Raw genomic sequence first — 25847 nt, 5'->3', positions numbered from 1 at the left:
TATTACATGCTAGTAGGTACATGTAACACTATTTTAATTAATATCAAGTGTGCTACCCTGCTCTATGTAGAGCATGGTAAAAAAAACAAGTACCAAATAAGTCTAATAAAATAACAAAACTATTTATTTGGTTTCATGTTTTATTATTATGCTTTCTCAATTTGGACGGTTGAAATTCCTTGAATTTGTCAGGAAAAGACTAACTGTGGTTTTGTTTTCCTTGTTTGTGGTATTTAAAAACATTGGATTTCTTCTGACTGGCTCTGTAATTCAAAGGGAAAGCACATTAGGTCTGTTGATGTGCAACCTGACAAAGCAACACAACTCTTCCCATATTAGCCTATCTCTCCTTAGACCACAAAACACATACGATTCAGATCTAAATTTCACCTGAAATATGCAGAGGGTTCAAAAAGACTTAGACGATATTTGGTGAGAGGTTGTAAAAACATTAAAATAAACCCCATCGTACCAGAACTATTATTTTCATCATGGATATGTATTTATTTCAAACAATGATGTATCATCAATATTACTTACTAACAACAATGGTAGCTGTAGCATGTGCCCCAAATTCACGCTTGCCTTTTTATCCTGTCCAGTTGTAAAGTCGTTGTACATAAGTGACAATGGGATTCTTCATGATGTTGTTAACGATGGAAACCTAATAGTCCAAGTCGGTTTATCTTAAAACAGAACGAAAAAACAAAAAAATACGCAAGTGCACTACCTGCAAAATATCTGCATATCTATATATGTGATACAATCACATAACTCTTATTTATTAAAAGATATTTTAATACTGGATAACATATTTACAGGTACATAACATCATTTGGTTGGGTAAAGTTACGTCTAGCTATAGCTGCTTCCCCTCGGCTTCACAGGACCCCTCTGCCCGGTGTCGAGGGCAGACCCTCTCCCGAGGTCCGGGAGACCTCTCAGCCTCTACGGGGCTCTCTTGTCCCTCCTTTGTACCCTTTTTTTTAAACAGATGTTTTATTACTGCATAATATATATACATATGGTGGTTGGATCAGGAGATATCTAACTAAAGATGTTCTCTCTAGGTCACAGAAAACCCAACTGCCTTTGACTCTCAAAACCAATCTTAAATAACGTAGTGTCATCTCTGCCGCCTGAACCCTGATTGGTTTACAGGTTACATAAACAATTAAACTGATTGGCTAACTCGTAGTTACATTGAGTTTGATTGACAGTAAGATAATCCAACATAAACTAATTACTAGAATTCGCACCTCTAAGCTCTAAAGCAACAATGTTAACGCCTGTCATGGATTCTGACTGATACACGTTTGTACAAGCTATCACGTCTTGCATAATATTATGTCTTAAGTCTACGACTGATACAGATAAAAGGCGTGCGGAATTTAGAAGTTTATACAACGCAGGTAATTAACAATGAAACTAATTATTAATGGTCATCCATTCTAACTTTAAACAATAGGTGTCAATATCTGTTGTGCTTAAATCTTATCTCATATAGGTACTAGCATACAAGTGAGTACCACCTATCAGCTGTTACATAAGATTAAACTTGTAATTAATCTGTCTATTAGAATGTCAAAAATAAGGAAAGAATGAAAAAAATATAAAATACTGACATAGATTCAAATACAATATTAAATTTTAGGTCTCAAATGATATTGTATTACATATAGTGTAAAGTTATCGAACGGAACTATTTCTTCCATAAATTCACAGTTATTTTAATGGGAGTTGTTAGGTCTTAAAACATGCAAAAAAGAAAAAAAACGAACACCAGACAAAAGTATATCTGTCAGTGTTGTTCTAACATACCTATAGCAACAAATTTGGGGTGGGACGATTTACCCAATACTACCCAATACCACCCCAATACCACCTCAATATCACCACATACTACCCAATACTACAACATAATGATGCAAAATACAGAGTTATATCGCGGGAGATGTACTTCAAATGCGATACCGATATCTGGCTGTTCCATTTGCCTCCCTCTACCACCCCAAAAAAGCCAATAATAACCCAATACTACCAAATACTACCCAGTATGATCAAATAACAACCTAATATTGTCAAATAACAGCACATTAGTATAATTACTGCAACGAATATTCGATATTTTACAGAAAATTGAAATTTTTACAGTTATCTCCCTTTACAACCGGTAAATAGATTTTAGATTGCTACACTGATTAATCATCTTCTTTGCCTTTGCAATTGGTTTCCAAGACCACAAACTTTAAATAAGAAAAACAAGTATGACGATATACCTACCATATTTTATTCCCAAAATGACCCATCTGTCTCTTACCACTTGATAGGGTCGTCTATCAAACAAGGTGGGTTTTCTCGGGTCCCCCGGTATCATCTCACTGTTAAACATCCCTTCGCCCAAGCGAGTTAATGAAATAATATTGAACTATATGTTAGTTCCGGAATTACCTAGTTAGTATCGATTGTTTGTATCTATTTTAAAATTAATGCTTTAACAAAACAATTGCATAATGTTTATATTCATTTTTTCATGTCAATTATTAAGTTTTTGCGTATTTACTGACTGCACAATATTTTATTTTAAAATTAACGAAATTACACACGTTTCTTTCCAGTGTGTAATTCTCAACGCGACACATCTCAGTTCATCAAAACTATCATTTGCGGCCTGTTACAGCTCTTTCGGTTTCTTTGATAATATAAATAAACCAAGTGATTACCCAATCAACAATCTTAACCCCGTTGATTAATTGTTAAGTCAGGTTGAATGTATATACGAGTAGAGCATTACACATTGTGGGAGGAAACTGGAGACCGTGTCTATTCATTAAGGTGATAATGACATCGCTGCGACACCGAAGAATACTTAGAATTTGATCAATAGTGACAATATTCGAAGAATCGGTGAAATTTTGACAAGAGGGGGTTTTTCAAAGGCGCCTGGTATGGAACCGGAATCATTTAAAAGACAAAGAAGACGCGTTAATAAGTCATTTAAAGGGGTTGACACTTTGTAACTTTTTGTTTTGAGGGGGGGGGGGGGCATACTAATATATGTGGCTGTCGTTTGTTTGTCTGTCTGTTCAAGGTTGGTAGCTACATATACAAGTCTCTAATTGACATATTACACACATAACCAAAAATAAATAAACAATTACCTCATATTGACTTCTCTAAAGTCTGGACAACTCTTTATCAATGTCCCTCCTTGTCTTCATGTATACAACCATTAATAATGCCGTGCTAACATAAGATATTATGCTATACAGAAATATATATATTAACAGCTATAAATGCCACTATTGCAACCGAGCAACTGAATCTTACCATCACCTGTTTCTGAACTGCCCCAAATTACAATTCTATAAATGTTTCATTACCACACACATAAACAACATTCATTTCACCAAAGAGTTCAAAATCAACAACGACACCATCCATCTACACAATGTTAAATCTAAATACATCCATGATATATACCTATACCTGTCAATCATATGGTCTAACCGGACACACCCTCAATCCACCAATATTTCAAAAGATCTTATATACCAATTCTATACAAGAAGAAAACAAAAATAATGATTACTCTCTAAAGCTTCAGTCTTCACTGCCTTATTACTTTCCATAAGGCAAGGTTTCGTCATGTTTGAAGTTTTATTCTGCACTTTCACCCCTAATATGAAAACATTCACTGTTGCTACTATCACTAGAAGTTGCTGCAACCATAGGCATCTTCTTATACTCTTTCGCTTTCGTATATTAGCACTGCACCTAATGTTTCATATAGAAACTATATATCCCACACCTCAGACACTAAGTGCGATGTCTATCTGTCCAAAACAGGCCTACATAAAACCTTCTTACAGACACAGCTAATGCATATACCATTCTTATGTTCTCATTTTGTATGACGCTATAATGTTACTATTAACTCACCTGATAGGATACTCGCCCCATATCCAGTATATAAACAATGTTGTGTCTGCTCACTTAACACTACAGCTTACACATAACCCTACCTATATTCAAATACAGCTAATACCCATAACTTCCCTTCTAGTTCAATTATATAATTAGTTAATTAAGAGTTCATATATTTATCTGTTTTGCTTTCAAGTTGAATAATATTTAATAATACGATTTTGAAATGAACCCGACCCTAACTTATTATAACAGATATGTGATTTGGAATGTAACCAAATGACAAACAAGTGGTACGATTACGAGCCCACTGCCCTCAGTCAACGGACGATATCCCCCTCCCCCGCTACAATTTCAAGCCCTGTGCAATGTGACCAAGCATTATTTAGTCCCAAAGTACCCTAGTCTGTGTTGAATGAACGTATAACTCCTCCCCTTTAACTGTTATACCGACACTGTCCACATAATGTTCTTACCGCTATGTATTTACGCAATCTAACACCACGTGGTCTAGAAATATCGCTATCCCACAATTATCTGATTACGTCACCCCTAATTTTAGAAACAGGTGCCTCGACCTGAGCATCTCTCAAGAGTTTAATCTCTTACAGTATAATTACTGTTATCCGGTATATTTTAAATGGCATGTACTAGTAAAATGTTATAGTTAGTAATTAATACTTATTGTTGTATATATCCAATTGTATATATTGTTCAAAAGTGACTGTATATTGCTTTGTATATTATGCCATACTATTGTTTCTTGTATACAACCGTTAACTTTGAAAATGTAAATAATTAGATATTGACCCACAAGGAAATGTAAATATTTAAATCCTATAATATAAAATTGTATATTGCATTGTTTATAGTTTCATGCATAAATGAATGTATTTATATTTATCTAAATAAACTTGTTAAAAAAAAAAAAGGCTGTCACCGAGGCTGAATAATTTGTGTTTAGGGATAGCTCTGACCGGGGACTAACATAGACCTGGTGGCACCAAACTACCGCGTTCGCTTTCGGAGTTTTACCAAATTCAGTTATAATGTCATTTGTATTTCATTGTACAGCTGATAAAACTTTTCGACATTTTGTCCAGCGAGAGCAAGAAACATATTTTGCCATGACACACAATAATACAGTATTTGTGTTATAAGATGAAATGACATCTTGAAATGACATCTTTCTTGTTTCAAAATATCTGAAAAAAAGAAACATCTATTCAAATCTATCCTCATACTATTGCAAAACTTTTATATAAGTACGTTGATGCAATGTACATATATATATATATATATATATATATAGAAAACGCATCACTTTTATTTCCCAAATATTTTATTAATAGGTTGTTTTATATGTATAATAGTATGCAATACTATGAACTATTGTTTCACACAATGCTCCCAAACGCAAAAAATATCGGCCCGTGTGCAAAAAAAACAATTGCACGAGATGCACATGAAAAACCCAATATTCACGTGCAGCATTGTGTGAGAGCCCTTTAAAAGCATGTTTTCAACTTAATGTGCAGTACATGAACTGTGGAACGTCAATCTGTCGTAATTTGTTGTTGGACGTGTGAAGGAATCGAGCTAGAGATGCCGAGACTTACTGAAAATCAAAGGAATGAAGCCATGGGAATGTCCAGGGCTGGCATGTCTACACGTGCTATTGCCAGACACTTCAATTGTCATCAGTCCACTATTGTAAGGTTGGTGGAACGTGTTCGAGTTACTAGATCAACACGTGACCGTCAACGTCCTGGTCCACAACGCGTTACAACCCAGGCTCAAGACCGCTACATCCGGGTCACTCATCTGCGTGACAGATTCCGCCCATCGACTCGAACAGGTGTAGCAGTCGTCGGAAGACAAGGACCAGTAAGTGCCAACACCGTAAGACGTCGTCTAAGAGAAGTAGGACTCCGTGCACGACGGCCTTATGTTGGAGCTATCCTCAGGGATCATCACCGTCAGCGGCGTTTGATATGGGCTCAAGGACACCAGACATGGAGAAGAGTAGACTGGCAAAGTGTGCTCTTCAATGATGAGAGTCGCTTTCATCTTTATCACGCTGATGGCCGTCAACGTGTGTGGAGACGTCTTGGGGAACGTCTTGCAGACTGCTGCGTCTTCGAAACGAATCGATGGGGTGGGGGAAGTGTAATGGTGTGGGGATGCTTCACATTTCATCACCGGACCGCCCTACACATTTGCAGGGGTCGCGTTAATGCTGTAGCCTACCGTGATGATGGCCCGTGGAGGACACACGCGCTACTGACATCTATGTCGTACTTTTGGTTTTGACCCCTCTGACTTTGTACCCTTGATTACAGATTAAACATCCATAAGTGTACAAATGTGTTGTTATTGATGTGTTCCCAATTGAATATTGTTCACAATAAGAAGCAAAATAAATAAGATATGTTTACAGGATCATTTTGTTATACGAAACTAAGTGATGCGTTTTCTATTGCCCTCAGTATAGAAACTTTAATAACTTTCATTTAATTTTATTTTGTCGAAAAGTTGAGTGATACTCCAAAAACCATTAAGCATATTATAGTATAGGAAGGATGAGACAAATTTACCTTTGATTAAATTTTGTGAACTCATTGCAGAGATGTGTACCACTTTTGCCAGTTTCTTGTTAGTACTTACTAACTTCTAGCTGCTATACACATACTTCTGCAGAATCTAAAATTAAGCCAATGACCAACAGACTTCAAGAGATAAATTGGTTGTAAAGGATGACTCGCTGACAGGTATTCACGGTTGACTTGATGAACTCTGCTGTATGGTCAGATATTATATAATTTGAGTACAGAATCTGATACAGTCATTAAATTCTAACAAACGAGATACCTACCAGTCAGACTATATTCATAATAAACTTTAGTAAACAAGGTCTTGATTTCTTTGACGTTTTTTAAAAAAGAATTTAGTATTAGCGATTCTTTTGCTTTAAAGCTCTAGAAAGACTTTTTCATAAAATTAAAATATGTATCACAATTTCATTCATAAACAAACTCTATTTTTTATTCATGGTAAACTTACTATAGTCTGTGATAAGGAGAATTCTGCTGTAATCTGTTTAATCTCTGCAAAGTACATATTATATACTATTCAAAAAAAGTAGGGGATATTTGATTTTTAAGTGTTATTAAAGTCACCTAATGAAACTGACGAAGAAACAAATGACAAAATGAAATGAAGTTCACATTCATCGATTTATTCCAAATGATCGTTAGACTAAGTAAGGCACAGACTGACCATTATAAGGGTAAAATGATACCCGGGGTCAAACAGCAAAGTTACCACAGCATCACAACCAAGTCAGTAACGGGTAAATCCTCCTCTGTTTGCCAAACAAGCATTGATCCGACGTGGCATACTCCTAATGAGACGTCTAAGGTCATTTTGGTCCAGATTGTCCCATTCCTGTTGCAACGCAGCAGCAAGTTCTTGGACATTGGCAGGACGTTGTTGACGTTGACGTAACCTCTGTCCAAGCATGTCCCAGACATGCTCGATGGGGGAGAGGTCGGGACTCAGGGCTGGCCAAGGTAATGTGGTGATGTTCTGTTGTTGGAGGTAACCTGTAACGATCCTGGCCCTGTGATATCTTGCGTTGTCATCCTGGAAGATGAAACGGCGGCCATGACGTCGTGCGAACGGCACAACATGGACTGCCAAGATGTTGTCCCGGTAGTACTGGCCTGTAACACGCCCTGCAACAACATGTAAAGCCGTTCTTCCAGCAACAGTGATGCCTCCCCACACCATAACAGAACCACCCCCAAATCGATCATGTCTGATGACGTTAACGTCTTGGAAGCGCTCGTTTCGACGACGCCACACCCTCCTACGTCTGTCCAAAAAATCAACAGTGAACCTTGACTCATCTGAAAACATCACATTGCTCCAGCGTCGATTATCCCAGTGTTGACGATCCCTACACCAACGACGTCTTGCCTGAATGTGATGATCTCTCAAACAAGGGATCACGCGAGGACGTCGGGCGCGAAGGTGACCCCTATGCAGTCGATTCCGAATCGTCTGGCCACTCACTCTCACACCAGTGTCTGTTTGAAGACGAGCGCTGATCTGATTTGCTGTGATGACACGATTTCTCAAGGCCAAGGTACGGATTAATCGATCCTGGGCTTGAGTTGTCGCCCTTGGTCGACCTGAGCGTGGTCTGTCCTGTACAGATTGTGTATCACGGTATCTGGACCATAGCCTGCTTATGACAGACTGAGAAACATTCATCGTCCGCGCCACAACCGCCTGTGTTGTGCCGATCTGTAGCATGCCAAGGGCACGTAACCTTTCATTTTGGGTAAGCCGACGCATATCAAAATTTGTTTTCTGGTCACTAAAACAATTAAACTGATGTTTCCACCCTGTAATTCAATGCCACAATGACTGTAATATTCAAAGTCAGAGTCGTGCAAATCTTGGGTTGGACCCCCATGATGATCCCAAGCATCACCTGCATTCCATGCGGTAGCTATTCGTGCGTTTGGGCGTCACATGTAACTGGAAATGTTTCTTCTGTTAGGTTCTATAGTGACTTTTTTCGTAGTCATTTGCATATTTTAGTATTATGCCCCCAAAATCAAATATCCCCTACTTTTTTTGAATAGTATATTAGTGAATCACTTAATTATATAGTAAGCTATCTAATATTAATAAAAGATCTCCAAATTGTTTGGATTTTAATTTTAAATCATCTACCTTCGAAGTACCTATATTTATATTACGCGTAAAGGCTTTAGCTTTGCAAGTATGGCTTCATAATATGATATATATTTTGAAAACTAATTTAATCTTAAGTTATATTTTTCTGGTTTGTTATTATCTTGGCCTCTCATGCAACGCGCTTGACGTCGGCTGGGGGTAGGTCGCATGTGTGGATTGGGGACTGTCCCTTCTCGTTTTTGCATAACTGATTCCCGCTCGTGTGTTAACTTTGAGCAAGCCTTTTATAGGTTTAGATTTGTGTCAACGTTAGGCCTCTATTGGATTGTAGTGAAGTGTCTTACTCATTTTATATTCCGTCCCAGTGTTTTTTACCAGTGGATTATTTGTATATGTTTATATGCTAAAGGATTACCGGGATACCGATTGCTCCATTGTAAATATTATTCTATTTTTGTTATTACTTAATAGATGCCTTTATATTTTAATATATAAAGTGCCACCTGGGATAATCTTGTGTTGTTGTGTTATTGAAACTACAACGAGAGAATTTGGGGATCTTTAAACGTCAAGACACCCAACCTCCAGGCTAGCCAGTCAGCGCCCTACCCACTTAGCCAGCGTGACCCCCCCCCCCCAGTGATGTTGAAATTATTGGGTCAATAAATAATCATATTGTGTGGGATATTATGTATGGAAGACCAAACAGCTCTTTATTCAGTGTTGTTAGTTCTTAATTCTTATTTCTTCATTTGTTGTCGTATTTTGACATTTGTATACTAAAATTAACATTTGTATCTTAAAATCAATATAACATGCACATGATTTCACTATAGTCACGTTCATCGACTCATTTTTATACGCCCACATTTTCATGTTGACGTACATTGTCGTCGCCCCCGTCCGGACGTACGTCCGTCCACAATTGTTTGTGAACACTCTACAGGTCACAAATTTTATCCGATTTCAATGACACTTGAAATATAGGTTTATCACCCTAAGATCTCGGTCTTTTCGATATTGGCATGTATCGGACTATAACTTCATGGATTATGGCCCATGATTGTACGAGGTCACAATTTTTATCCGATTTTGTTGAAACTTGAAATGTATGATTATAACCCACAGATCTCGGTTCCTTTCGATATTCGCGCATATCGGACCATAACATCCTGAATTATGACCCCTGATTTACGAAAAATCGCGTTTTTAGCTTGTGGTCGCTCTAGAGGTCACAATTATTATCCGATTTAAAAAAACGTTCGAATATATCACCATTACACGGTAATGTTGGTTGAGTTCAAATTTCATGAAAATTGAGTCAAAACTTCCGGACAAAATGGCCGCCCCTCGTGGACCCTCTAGAGGTCACAATTTTGATCCGATTTAGATGAAACTTGAAGTACATGTTTATAACCCAAAGATATTGGTTCCTTTCAATATTCGTGCATATCGGATCGTAACTTCCTGAATTATGTCCCTTTGATTGAACAAAGAAATCACCTTTTTATCTTATGGTTCCTGTAGAGGTCACAATTTTTATCGGATTTAAAAAAAAAACCGTGTAAATATATCACCATTACACACTAAGATCTTGGTTCCTTTTGATAATCGCGGATACCAGAACCTAACTTCCTGGATTATGTGCCCTGGTTGTCCGAAAAATCGCCTTTTTAGTTTGCGGATTCTATAGAGGTCACAATTTTTTTCCGATTTTAAAAATCGTTTAAATACATCACCATTCCACCATAATGAAGGTTGAATTCGAATTTCGGGAAAATCGAAATGAAACTGCCCGACAAAATTGCCGCTCTTTGTACGCAAATTGTGTAGAAGTGTGTAATACGAAGGTTGTGGACCCTTTATCTGACTTTGATGAAACTTAAAACATATCTTTATATCCCAAAGATCTCAGTCCCTTTTGATCATTGCAGACCATAACTTTCTGGATTATTGCCCCTGATTGTACAAAAAATCGCGTTTGTTTTTAGCTTGTTCTCTATCCATCTCTTGCAAAATGTGAGTGTGTCCTGCCTGGCAGTCGCTGGTTCTTTTTGTATATATGTATGCTTGCTCGATTCTCCTTTATTGTAGGGGGTTTGGATGGCTGAATGGTTAGCGTGAGCGCGCTGGGGACGTTGGCTTGGACTTCGAAGCGTAAAGACGTGTTTATATCGAGCACTTCAACCGTGAGAAGTCATCCAAGCGTAACGAGATAGTGAATGCTAATTAGTATGGATAGAGCAAAAAAGTTCAAAAACCGCCATAAATTCAAAGATAGAACTGTAAGAATACCAATAAATTGCCGTGGAGTGAGCGCATCAGAAGTAATTGATAAAATCGAAACTTTATGTGGGATTAATTCTGTGTTAGCCCGTGTTTCCAGAAACGAGAAGTATGAAGTTACACTATCAACATCTACAGTGAGTGATATTCTAATAGAAAGAGGTTTAGAATTTGATGAAGAAAGTGTTAGATGCTGCTATGTAGCCAACAAACAAAAAGTGGTTAGTATTATGAGTTTACCTTACAATAACGAAGACGACGAAATTATCGAGAGGTTCGAAAAGTGGGGTGTTAAAATTGAAGGAGAAATAAGGGAGAGGATAGATAGATTAACGGGTTGTGCTGACGGCACAAGAATAATGAACATCACGTTCCCTCCTGGCATTAGTTCTTTACCATTCTCTATTGGATTCACAACCGCTGACGGATATGAATATTTCAACGTTAAGCATAATGAGCAAAGTGATACGTGCCAATATTATCAGTATAAATGTGACAATAACGATACAGAAATAGCCATCCCAACGGCCTCACCACAAAATGAAACTAGAGATCAGACAGAATTTGAGAAAGAAATAGATTCTACTAAAACAAAGGACATTTCCAGCCAGAAATCCGGAAATGCAAATACAAAATCAAAAAATAAAATATAGACAAACAAAACGATAAATTAACTGACACAATAAGTGGGGTACAATGTGAAAACAAATCACTGAGTATTGAGCCTTTGTTAATCAAAGCTAAGCCAACCAAGGCTACTACTGAACATAAGGAGCAATGTAAAACTGCTAATATTGAGCAACATTCATCAACCTTCTACAATCCAGCCACAAATAGAGATGCATGGAGAATTAAAAAAGGAAAACAACAAGAAAAAAAACCAAGTAAACTGCCGAGTAAACGAATATTATCTTATACCAGTCCGAATGACCCGAAAAAGCACCGTGAGTGTGACAGCTTTACTGATAGAAATTCGTATGAAATAGAAATCTCTTAAGTCAAAACTTCACCATGACAAAACTTGTTTCAATAAACTGCAATGGACTAAGGAGCATTGATAAAATAAAGAACCTATTTGCCCTCTTTACCTTTTTTAACTTTGACATCATCTGTATACAAGAAACATTCTAGGATCAAGAAATAGCAGAATTGTGCAAGCACTTGTGGGACGGAAACATCATCTACAATAACTTTAATAACAATAGACGAGGTGTGGCCATTCTGGTTACAAATAAATATAAAAATTGTACATCCAATGTGACCAAAGATACGGAAGGCAGAATTCTAAAAGTATATGCACCTAATGATTATCATGAACGTATTAATTTCCTGAACAAATTAAGTGATAGTTTTATTGATAAAAGATATTGTCCTTTGTGGAGATTTTAATGATATCTTAGATACAAACATAGATAGATGTAAGTATATGGTAACTAACAACCAGACATCCAAAGTATTTGATAATTTTATATCAAACAATACACTAGTTGATGTTTATAGGAATATTAATCCAAATAAGTCGGGTTTTACTCGTATACAAAATAGAGAATGTTCTATCAAAATGAGCAGGATTGATTATATACTGTTTAGTAATTCCCTACTACAGTATATACGCCATTCTTTTATTCTGACCATAGTATTGTATGCACTATATTCAATGTTGACACCACTGAAAGAGGCCCTGGCCTATGGATGATTAATAATACTTTGTTAGAAGATAACTCATATACATCATTAATTACTAAAATAATCAATGAGAAATTACAATGTCCCCTGTATATTTCCGACCCACTCGTTGGTGGGATAACTTTAAATATACAATTAAAAAGAATCAGTTAATTATTCCCGTAAAAGGTCTCAAAAGGAACAGATCGAATATTGGAAATTACAGAATTCCCTCGCAAAATTACAAGAGAAATTATCTAAAGGACTTTATGTTGATCATAATTTAATTCAAGACTTAGAAAATAAAATACATGAATTTAATTTGATTAAATGTAAAGACCCTATACTCCGGTCGAAAAGTCAAGACGCACTAGAATCAGATAGATGTACCTCTTATTTCCTAAACCTTGAAAAGAAGAATAAAGAATCCCATTATATTAATTCTGTATTTAACGTTAATAATGATATTATTGATAATTCTGCTAATGTATTATTCACTTGTAAACGTTTTTATAATGATTTATATACTACTCCTCCAATCGACAATAATACTGAGATCCAACAGACGACAGTTAACTGACCATGATAGAAACAAATGTGAGGGTGAGATCATCCCCAACGAAGTTCTACTGGCTTTAAATGGAATGAAAAAGGGGAAATCAGCGGGCTCTGATGGTATATCGGTCGAGTTCTATCTACACTTTTGGCACATATTATCTCCTATTTATATGTATATTTTAAAGTACATTGTTAAGACCAAATCATTATCCAGAACTATGTGCTGTGGTGTTATAAGTCAAGGAGACAAGAGACTTCTAAAGAATTATAGACCTATCACCTTACTAAATACTGATTATAAGATTTATGCAAGAATTTTAGCTCTTAGATTTAAGTCAGTCTTATGTACGATCACACTTGCCGACACTAACTCCGTTATTAACACATTTACAGAAATGAAAATTTATTGCGATGCCTTCGGGGCCAAATTCAATGAGGAAAAATCTGAAATGCTGCCTATTGGAGCAGCTAAAGGTGTAGATAATAACTTGCCCTTGAATATTTTAATATTAAAATATTATGTTAAGTATAACTGGGACACTAGAGTTAGAAGTATCAAACACATACTTAATATATGGAACCAGGGAAAGCTATCCTTAATAGGCAAAGCGATAGTTGTCAAAATGCTTTGTGTATCAAAACTATGGTGTTTCCTAGGAGTTTTTGATATTCCTGACTTTTTTGTGAGTGATATAAATTCTTATATCAAATTTTTTTTTTGGAATAACAAAACTCCATTAATCAAATCCTCAACTGTAATAGGTAGCTATGAATAAGGTAGAATTAATATACCTAATATACCCTGTAGAGAGTCTGCCTTAAGACAAATTTGGCTAAAAAGATATGTCGATCCCAATTTTAACTGTGTATGGAAACATTTGATGTAAAATTTCCTATCATTATATTGTAATCTAAAGTTAGATGTTGAAGTATTTTCAATTAATATGTTTAAAAAAGGTTTTGGCCCTATGCCACCCTTCTACGTCAACAGCATGGGATATAATAAATAGTAAAATTCGTATCAAACCATGTACATATAATAGCATTATGAATCAATCCATATTTTACAGCCCCTTTATATTACAAAATAGCAGCCCCTTATCATTTAATTTATTCATGAAGTGTGATATCACTAAAATAGCTGATATTTCACATTGTGTTATACCCGGATTACTTCCCCTTGCATTTATTATAGACCATATATTAGCCCCAAAACGACCTCGTTTGTGTCTAGTTGACGCTAAACTCGCTCTCTCTCTAATTTAATGGGCGTCGACATCTTGTTTTAGGGCTATTTTTCTCCCTTTTAATGCTCTCTGACTGGAAAGAGTAAACATTCCACACGCTAATGTGACGATCGGATAATCTTGCCAAATATCGACAACCCATCTACATATTTGTCTGGATGATATAGACTAGCCCTTAGGGTGATTCTCCAAAGTGGTCTGATCCCTACCAATTTATAATGTCCTTTCCTTCCCACCATTCATCTAGAGCCTAGTCAGACTTCCCCTGTTTCCTTGTAATGATGACGTCATGTAAGGTGTGAAAGACATTGTTTTAGGGTGGATGAAGAAAATCTCTTCCTGATCGGCACCCAGGTCTTGCAACATTGTTGGTAAAATTGGGTACACATCAAAGGGGACTATGTAGAAAAATAAATGGAAACCGTCGACTTTGTACAGATCTTTTACAGAGACAGGTTTAGAACTTTTCAGCCAGCCCTCGTATTGATTGTTTAAATCATTACATCGCCATCTTTATAGACCCGTGGCTTAAGAAGCGGTCACGTCATATTTATGTGTCGTGAAGGATATATTTGGGTGGATTATGGCAAATCGTGTCACCCCTTCGCGAAGTGGGGTTTTAAACTGTTCTGCATGAATCGGTATAAAGCGGTGTACAGAGGGTTAAATTTTGCCCGGGCAGCTGCTTTTCCGTCTACTCATCGCTGAATTAGGGTTAACAAACTACGGAGGATAACATGGATGACTGGCAAACACAGCAACATGAGATAAACAAAAACACCAACAAACTATAGAAGTTAACATGGATGACTGACAAACACAGCAACACGAGGTAAACAAAATAAACAACAATCAAAGAACAAACTATTTATTTTTCAACTTGGTTACATTTTAAAATCTTTGTTTATCTGGTTTTTATGAAGAAATACAGATGAATATATTGAAGTTTTTGGTTTAGATGAATATATTGTTGGCTTAGAATTATAATTCATAAAGAAAGAACTAAATAGCATTTATTTATTTCAAAGAAGTGGTAAACTATCACAATTTATTTTATTGGATCTAATAATAGTTGCTCTCTAACATAAACTAGTTTGGTTACAACTCACAATATGGTTGTCCACATTTAGCTGAAAAATACAAAACATGGTTTATATATTATAAATAAACAAGTCATTATTGGGTGAATATACTCAAATATTACAATATAGTTTATTATATTAAACCTTATATAGCAGTGGTTAAATATCACAATTTATTTTATTGAATCTAATAACAGTTCACTTTGCAGTGGGTATAGTATAACATAAGCTAGTTTACTTACTTAATACAAAATGAGTCTCCACATTCAGCACCTGAAAAATACAAAACATGGTTTATATATTATTAATAAACAAGACAATGTAAACCTATAGTACACCATGGTAGACGATTAATAACATCATTAGGTGAATATACTTATAAAGTCATAACTTATTGTTTGTTGTCATGACGGGGGTTGATGGAATCTTTTATCTTATTCAAATAAAGAGGTTAAACGTGTTTATATATACATATTGGGTGATATTGATAGGTGATTATAAATAGAATAGTGATTATTTACTTGCACAGAATCCACCAATACATGGATAACCACTACACTCACTGGATTGCCTACACGGTTCTATAAAAATAAGTAATACATCATTAGACACAACAACACTAATGATTAGGCTCTTTTAGTACTAACACTGTACGCTTTATTCCAACTAGATGTTTATTACAAGTTGGAGATTAGACAGATGATGGAAGCAATAACTACTTCCATAGTCTTAATATACAGCATTTACATTAGAACACTCAGCCCCCCCCCTCTATCTGAGACTGTCCTGTACATTATGATCACATCCCCGACAGCTGTATGAATTAGATTTCTAGAAATAGTATCTATTAATAAATACATCGGGTTTGTATAAATGAGTGTCTATAATATAAATCATATTTACCGAGACAAACACCACCTGAACAAGTACCATCATTACCAGCTACCTTGCACACATTACCATCACCATCACCAACACAGAATTCTCGAACTATAATAAATTTACAACTATAACAAATATAATTTACAATATACAATTGTGTTTAAGATTACTTTCATAAGACAAAAGAATAATATGATCAAATTGATAAAAATTTAACAAATCATTCAACATAAGATAGTGTTACCAGGTGTTCCTCTTGTTCAGGCATTAGGTATATCCTGCTAAATCCAGCTCAAACTATGCAGTATTTAAGAAAAACCTTAAAACTGAACTTTTTAATCATGCTTTTAAATAGTGTTTAAATTGCTTTATTCATGTAACGATTTTATTCGTATTTGCTAATTAACTTTTAAAACTTATATATATTTTAAATTTTGAGTAATTTTAAGCCTTGTGTGTTTTTTTTGAATAATTGTTTAAATCGTATATGTTTTTTAAAATAATTATAAATTTAATATATTTCAAATTTAAAATGTATTTTTAAAGTATTTATCTTGATGTAAAACCAGCGCCACTGAGCAGCTATACTAGCTGGAACGTGTGCGCTTTATAAATGTATTAAATTATTTATTTATTTTATAAGCGCGGACAAATGATCAAGTAGAACAGCATTAATTATAGAAATAGACGGATAATGGATAACATATATCTATATTATACTTACACCTGCACGTGTTGTTTACACATTTATTACCAAAACGACAGAATCCTTCCCCGCATGGTACATCTGAAATATTTCAACTTTTATAATGCTGGACACTATTACAAGAGGTGTCTGATTTATTTATAGTTTCTCTCACCTAGGCCAAAACATGAATATAGCTATGGGTTGTTAGACAGATATTAAATAATCAGTATATATCATCATTCATTTGATCATATATATATATATATAACCACTTAAAGTAATATAATGATTGTAGCTCAACTTGATATTATAAAGTTAGTAAAATAAATAACATACCCTGATCAGAACACACATTAGACATGTCATCTGTAGTACCACGACAATTATCACCTGAAATATAAAACATACATATAATAGAGTTTATAAATAGAATGTCATATTAACGTATACCACAATTAAGACTTTTATTACGTCTTGCAAATGTTTTGACAGTAATACATTTTTGAAATAAATATTCTAACGGGTTTGATACAAGTATTACAGGTGATCGTTTGAACTTGAGTTTAAATTTCAACTGTTTATAAAGTAGAGGGTAATGGTCTAATGTTTGTATATACATTAATCAACAGACATGTAACATGTTATACTTACCTTCGTCTACACAAGTACCATTCAAACACACTTCATCACTAGCACAGTCGCCACAATCTGAATATAAACAAATAACAGATTAGAAGATTGACTAAATACATATTTTAGTGAAGCAAATATTATTAACTATATATTTCTTTAACTATTTAGCCATTTAAAATATTTGACAAAGCAATGCACGGGATATGTCTAGTTAATTTGTAGATTAATCCACAGATTATATGATGGAATTTTAATTTTATCAGTAAATTTCAAGATCATAGTTATTTGAGTGGATAAAAACTGGATTGGTTATAAATATAGCTGATAGAAGACTAGGTATCTTACCATCGGTCTTACATCTAAATCTGTAACACTCTCCTCCTCTATTCTCACACTCGTTCACGTTACATACTTTCACTGTAACATAATTATAATATTGGTAATATATTAGATATGTGCTATACTCCCGATTAAAGAAATCATTGCACCGTGGGCAATATGTGAGGCCTCCCATTCGTGTTCCTCATCATATCTGATCAGGTAAGGTATTATAAAGACAAATATCACAAGAATACTTACAGCTACAATCAGCTCCACCAAAACCAAAGGTACAATTACAAACACCTTCACCTACACATTCTCCCCCATTCAAGCATTCGACATTTTCACAAGGATTTACTGAAAAGCAGAATAATAGTTGAGTGTTGGCCCTAAAACATCATGCAGATGTCAATATTTCAAGTTTCATCATTACAGTACCTACAAACAAATGTGAACGGACGTCATGGCGGACAGGGGCGACGACTGTGATATTAGTGATAAAAGGGATCAGTTTCGTACATATAGGATTTATTTACCTAGGTAGCAGGAACATAAATAACTATATAAACAAGGTACATATCTATATTACGACTACCATTCCACCCTTCTGCCACGGCAGCGGCTGATTCGGGTCAATCCATACCATCGTCTCGGGACCTCTCTGCTCGTCTCTACTTCCCGGGGGGGGGGGGCGAATGGTTAGCGCGTGCGCCATTCAGTTAACTGACGTGGTTTCTATTCCCGGGTTGTACGTGAAAAGGAGTAGGGTCGCATGTCCAACCTCGTTGGTTTTCTCCGGGTCCTCCGGTTTCCACCCACTGCTAAAGACCCCTAAGCGCAGGCGAATTATTGAAATAAAATTGAACCATGTGTTAGTCCCAAAATGATCTAGTTTGTGTCGAGTGGACGTTAAACCCTATTGCTTTGCTCTCCCATTCTCTCCCCCCCCCTCTCTCTCTCTGTATATATGTACTGGACATCCATATATGTAGTGGAAAGTTGAGCTGATATCGTAGATCAATAACGTTGGGTTTAATGGGTTCGATGCATTTGAATAAATATTTTATATAAAATATAGTCTTACTACAATACAAGTTATGGAGCACTTTGCCACACGACAAAATCGGGGCATATAAAAATCACAAATACTTACATGTAACGTTACAAGTAGCTCCACGGAAACCAGACGTACAATTACAAACACCTTTACCTACACATTGTCCACCATTCATGCAGGTAACACCATCACATGGACTTATTGAAAAACACAGTAATGTTTAAACATATACCATGTGACTTCACCAGTAGATAAAGTGTTGACTCTAAAGACAAAAATCACAACAATACTTACTGTTGCACGTTGGTCCACTGTAACCAGATACACATTCGCAAACACCTTCACCTACACATTTTCCACCATGCATGCAGGTAACACCATCACATGGATCTACTGAAAAACACATTAATATATATTTACACGTAATGATGCATGATTTGCATTTTTTGGAAAACATCAAATTTTTCACGCCTAATGCAAACTGAACGCAGCGATCCATCTACGTCATACTTCGAGATAATGATCACTGCCCAAGTTTGCTTCCATTTAAAACGCTAACGTGATCATTTTGGGGCGGGACTGGACTGGACTGCTTTGTGTACACAACAGAGTAAAAAAAAACGATCAAGCACGTGTTTTATGTAAACACGTGTCATTGACAAAATGTCAACTTCTGCCACTCCGGTAAAAGCGATATATAATATGTGCTAGTGGGTAATATTTGCAATACATCTTTGCCATTGTAAACTTTATTTAGAGTTTCAATCTGTATATCTATCAAAACAAGGTTAGATACTCATCAATTTGTCTTAGCAAACAAAACCGCCTCTGTGAAAATTATCTTTCATAGGCGCCGCCATATTGAATAATTAGAGGACTATTTTGTGATTCGGCTTTGATTATTTTGACATTTTCATACACACAGCGGCTAAATAAACATATTTAATTTCATTCAATATGACAATAGAAGAGAAATAAATAATTCTAAATATTACTAAAAGCATACTCAGTGTTTTCGACTAAAATCGGCGATGTAGGAATTAAAATGTCGGTTAATTAGCTTAGGCCCTGTTCTCAGGTGGAGCTAGCTGTAGAAAGGCAGCCTAAGTTTGGGATGGGCTTAATGCACGCTTAGTATTTACTCAGATTGATTATTTAACATTTAATTAAGAAATTAAAATAATGCTAAATATTCTCCCGGTTCGAAATTAAAACACTTTGGCCTATCAGTTTAGTTCACAGACAAATAATGCTAAATGGAATTGAATCATTCCTGTTAGAGGTTCAACAGGAACTAAATGTTGTTTACCCGAAGAGCTTAAATTTATGTTAAAATCCTATCTCTTTTAAAAAGTCTAACACTTTACCATATATACCCGGTAGGGTAAACATGTGATGTAATGACTGACAACGGTAAAAATTCGATCTAATATCTTTGAAATGCTTGCACTCAATCAAAATGTGCTTAATTTTCAAAGGAACATGGCAGTGTTCACATTCTGGTTGAGGCTCTCGCTTTAAAATAAAAATGTGAGTTAAAAAAGTATGACCAATGTGAGAGCGACACAAAACAACTTCATATCTTCTGTTAGTTCTATAGGAGTTGGACCAGTTCCCTAAGAGGGGCTTAATGTGATGAAGTTTGTTTGTGCCTGCAAGATCCCAAGACCGTTGCCATCGCTCGTATATAAAATCAGAAAATGGTATAAATTGTAATATGGGAAGATCTTGATACAGCAGACTTGATCATTCCCTTTAATATCAACATGACTGGTGAGCCAGTAAAGGACGGTCTCCTTACAGTTAAACTCGTGTGATAGTACACAGGAATCTCATCTTCTATCCGCATATATATATATATATATATATATATATATATATATATATATATGTATACACCATACTCAACTAGACAATATATCATAAAAAAAAGAACAGGAATACATTCCTGTGCTTTTTTTTTTATTATATTATTGTCTAGTTCGGTATGATGTATGCATATATACGATTAGAAGGTCAGATGCCCGTGGATAGTAGCAAACGATAAATGTCTGCTACTAAAGGGTGTACAAGTTGCTTATTGTTTATTGCCTGTAAAGAGGACAAAGAATCAGTAAATATAATGTGTTTTAAAGACGAGGAGGGTTTAATGAACTCCAAAGTCTGAAAGATGGCCTGGAGTTCAGCAGTAAATATGGAAGCATGACAGTAGCCGAAACTACCCGATCGCCATCTTTGGAACCATCTGTATAAATTGGAGCATAATCACCATTATCGGCCAAAGCAATGTGTTGCAGAGATAGAGCTCGCAATCCAAATACCCACTCAATTACTAGGATGCCACTCTACACCGACACAGGTCGCAACGCACGGCAAACACGTTGTCCCATTACAGGGGTCAATTTAGTCGCATTTTACGACACGCAGGACATACGAAGGGTATATTCTTATCACCCCCTACACCCCAGGGGGGGGGGGAGATCGTTAGGATTATAACATATAATTGTGTTTACGTTTTGTCATATATCGTATACAATTTGTGATATTTCGTAGGGTCATAATCCACGAAGTTGTGTTCAGATATGCGCTAATATCAAAACGTAATCTTTAAGTGGCATTTAGTGATTGGGGTACACAATAACAGAACACAATTTTTATGGGAAACAATCACTGGTTTTATTCTAATAGCACGACGTTTCGACAAGTATCCTCTTATCGTTATCAAGCACAATGACATTTAGTAAACTTGGATTAAAGATATAAGAGTTCATGATGAAGCCATTTACAAAAATTAAATAATAATAACATTAAGAAGTAAAAGATTAAGCAAAAACAACACAATATAATAGACCCACGGTCCAACCAAAGGATAATGTTGACTAACGCACCAAAATCTTTGGGATATAAACCTATATTTTAAGTTTTTGTCTAATCGGATAAAACAAATGCAAATGGACAGGAGCGACGACAGTATACGCCCACTTAGAGAAAGCAATATATTCATTTGTTTGCAGCTAAAAACTGATTCATTTTCAATATTATTAATCATTGTTATATTTATTATTTTTACATACGAGTTTCTAACTGTCATATAATATTGACATTCGAGGGTACGGGTATCGTTGAACCTCTATTGATAACTTCATCGCGGGCTGTAACGTATACGGCTTGTAAAGGAAGGGAAATGCTCCATAATTTGTTCAAAGTAAATCCTTGTAAATTTGGTTTAAGAATAATCTATATGTAGCGTCCTTTGATATCCGAAATCACTGAAGGTTATACGCTATAGATAATGTCACGGTATTTCACGGTATGTCACGTCACATCATTACACGTGACGTCAACAATCAAGGTACATCACGGACTGTCCAATATAATAACATCAATTACGTATTTAAATGGAAAAAATCATTTGTCATTTCTAATTCTTATGAAAACTTCTCTATATTAATATTAATACTTAAGATACATTATAGGGAATTACACAAAGAGCTGTAATAGTTAAAAACTAGAAAATGTAAAGGAGATTTGCTGACAATTACAGTCAAATTGATCCACTCTGAACAGACAATTTAGCCATTGAATTTTGGGACTAGCCTTTATTACTATTACTAAAGTCGGTACGATAAAAACATAGTCTCGATTATCTATTTTATTATTTAATCATCAATGAGCATTGAGCAGCAAATCAGGTTCTAATCCAGTAAATATCACAGACTAGCGATGTCATCGAGAGGTGATTATGGTCTGAATATGTGACGTGACGTCAACAATCAAGGTACATCACGGACTGTCCAATATAATAACATCAATTACGTATTTAAATGGAAAAAATCATTTGTCATTTCTAATTCTTATGAAAACTTCTCTATATTAATATTAATACTTAAGATACATTATAGGGAATTACACAAAGAGCTGTAATAGTTAAAAACTAGAAAATGTAAAGGAGATTTGCTGACAATTACAGTCAAATTGATCCACTCTGAACAGACAATTTAGCCATTGAATTTTGGGACTAGCCTTTATTACTATTACTAAAGTCGGTACGATAAAAACATAGTCTCGATTATCTATTTTATTATTTAATCATCAATGAGCATTGAGCAGCAAATCAGGTTCTAATCCAGTAAATATCACAGACTAGCGATGTCATCGAGAGGTGATTATGGTCTGAATATGTTAATTAATGTCTAATTAATAATTTAGATAACATTTCGTACCTAAAGAAAGACCCGCAACTGGCAGATATAGCTCTTGCATAAAGTATGTTAAATAAAAACATGGTAATACACGGACCTTTTCTATTTTAATCAGTTCTATCACATATGTGATAATGACTGACGCCAATATTGTCCTTTAAACTACATAAAAGGTTCTTCCAAATCCCCAAAAATAAAAAAAAGTCTCTTCTAACTAGAAGGAATAAAACCAGAACACCAAAATCGAGTCTGACAATAGCAGTTTTGAAACATGTGAATAGTTCATTATAGCTGAGGAATGGGAATGTAAAGTGTCTTCGTGCAGAACAATCATTAGGGTAGTACGATTTACTCAAATCCACCCAAAATTAGAAATATCCACCATTATTTCAAATTATAAGACAATAATTTATTTCGATATTTGATAATATCCCGTTCTTTATGCCAAATTGTTATTTTTAATTTATAATCCCAACTATGTGAATAGTTCATTATAGCTGAGGGATGGGAATGTAAAGTGTCTTCGTGCAGAACAATCATTAGGGAAGTACGATTTACTCAAATCCACCCAAAATAAGAAATATCCACCATTATTTTAAATTATAAGACAATAATTTATTTCGATATTTGATAATATCCCGTTCTTTATGCCAAATTGTTATTTTTGATTTATAATCCCATCGCTTTTGTTTCAAACGCGATTTCCAAACAAATCCACAATTATTTTAACTTCCATCACAATAATTTATATCTATATTTGATAATATACAGTTCTTTATACTAAATTGTCATTTTTTAAATTTAAAATCGTAACATTTTTGTGTCGATATTCCCCCTCAAAAGTTTTGAACTTAAAATAAGGGACATAATTCCTGTATTGCACGGAATCGCATTCCGGGAAATTGAATTTTGAAGGACATTTTTTTTTTTTGAAACAAAACGTTACGAGTGTAAGTTATAAATGTCAATTTGGCTTAAAGAACATTATAATTGTTATTAAATAATCATTATATGAGTTGAAATAATGGTGGATTTGGGTAGATTTGGGCGGGTGTGGGTAACACTGGCTACCGCAATCATTGTCAAAGTGACATTTGTCCCAGTCATAATCTAATCCTTCTAGCATAATATCTAAACAATAGCGATCTAAGGTAAACATGACGATGACGTTACGCGACTTGATCTGGGCAATTGTCTGTACTAGCACCTGTACCGCTGAAAGTTACCCCGATGTGTGCGTGACGTCACGCCATACATTTCTAAGATTGCTATTAAACCCTATACAAAATTATGATGAAGAGACTGCTAAATGTGGTCCATTGTGTGTCTAAAAAGACTGGAATCAACGAAATGTTGAACAAGAAGCTACAGCCTGTGATGTTAGAGCCATTTAACATTGAAGTCAGTGGGCCAATAATTGCTAACCCGAGTTTTTATAATCTATCATAAGCCCAATGGGTTTGCCTCCCACTTGTCAAACATTGGTCAAAATTTAAAAGGGCAGTTTAGATTGTATTTGAATTAGGTTTTATTCCACCACTTGAACATAGAATTATCCAAACATAGCCAAATATGTTCGGTGCATCTGTACTAGTTTTAATTTATCGCAAATTATAAATATGTTCTGAAACAAATCGGGGCAAATTTAGTTATACGTACCAGTACAGCAGCGGCAGAGATCAGATTGGTGAACTTGATCACACGATATAGTTTTCAGGTTTACTGTGGACCTCTGTGAACACGACGTTTTGCTGTTTGCAGTACAGGCCATCAAGGCAAAAGCTACCACGACATTCAGAATCAAAGCATACATGGTTAAATTAATTCAACTTGAAGTTAAACACATCTGATGGCCTACTCGGTTTAGGGGTTCTTTATAGACAGACGGATGGCAACAGCTATCGATTTCCATGTGAAAGAGCACGAACATGAAAACACGTGGCCTCCATTGTCAACTCCTACTGGAAGGAACCAAATAATATTATTGGTTTAGAAAAATATCTTACACAGTTGACTATTGATTACGACGCACCTTAATCAATGTTCGTCCATACTCGATACTTCCACTGGGAGGAGCCAAGTAATATTTTTGGTTGAGGGGAATATCTTGCGTAGATGACTATTGATTACGACACACCTTAATCAATATTCACCCACTTAGTGTATAGTTTGTGTTTGGTGTAAATAGTTAATTAAAGAACCATGGATAAGAAATCATTGTCTTCGTCGCCCATGTTTTCCCATAGACTTCATTATTAAATCCATAGCATTGCTTGGCCTATAATTTTTGTTTAAAACCACAAAGATTAGGACGTGTTACAATTCTTTAATACAAATATTGAAGAGGGGTAAACCGTTTCGATATTTTTCTAGGCCTGGTCGAAGGACTCTATAGGCTGTGACGTCAGTTTCGTGGGTGATTTCCCTTATTCGTATGTATTTACTTCCTGATTCTCCCACCACAAAATCAGGCGTATTTAAAATAATTGCCAGAAAATATTTTTAAATTCTACACCAATAGTGGGATCAACAACCCAACAGTGAGGCTTGTGCCCCCTGCCACAATTCCTGAGTAATTATATTATTTTA

General features: G+C 35.4%; 1 long non-coding RNA gene across 2 annotated transcripts; it reads right to left on the bottom strand.

The window, feature by feature from the left end:
• Nucleotides 1-15245: 15245 nt before the first annotated feature.
• LOC126831534 (uncharacterized) lies at nt 15246-25140 on the bottom strand. Of its 2 annotated transcripts, none has more exons than XR_007684191.2 (11): nt 24918-25140; nt 19351-19446; nt 18258-18356; nt 18024-18095; nt 17697-17753; nt 17382-17435; nt 17082-17144; nt 16379-16465; nt 15997-16056; nt 15718-15748; nt 15246-15523 (listed from the first exon to the last, which is right to left on the bottom strand). It is a non-coding gene; the product is annotated as an uncharacterized LOC126831534 (long non-coding RNA). The 2 variants fall into 2 exon arrangements; XR_007684190.2 differs by having other exon boundaries at nt 19351-19449; nt 24918-25138.
• Between the last annotated feature and the right edge of the window lie 707 nt (nt 25141-25847).

The sequence above is a fragment of the Patella vulgata genome, chromosome 9 (genome assembly GCF_932274485.2).
Source record: "Patella vulgata chromosome 9, xgPatVulg1.2, whole genome shotgun sequence".
Taxonomy (NCBI): Eukaryota; Metazoa; Mollusca; class Gastropoda; family Patellidae; genus Patella; species Patella vulgata.
Note: the sequence above shows the minus strand (reverse complement) of the source record. Positions and strands in the feature narration are given on the sequence as shown.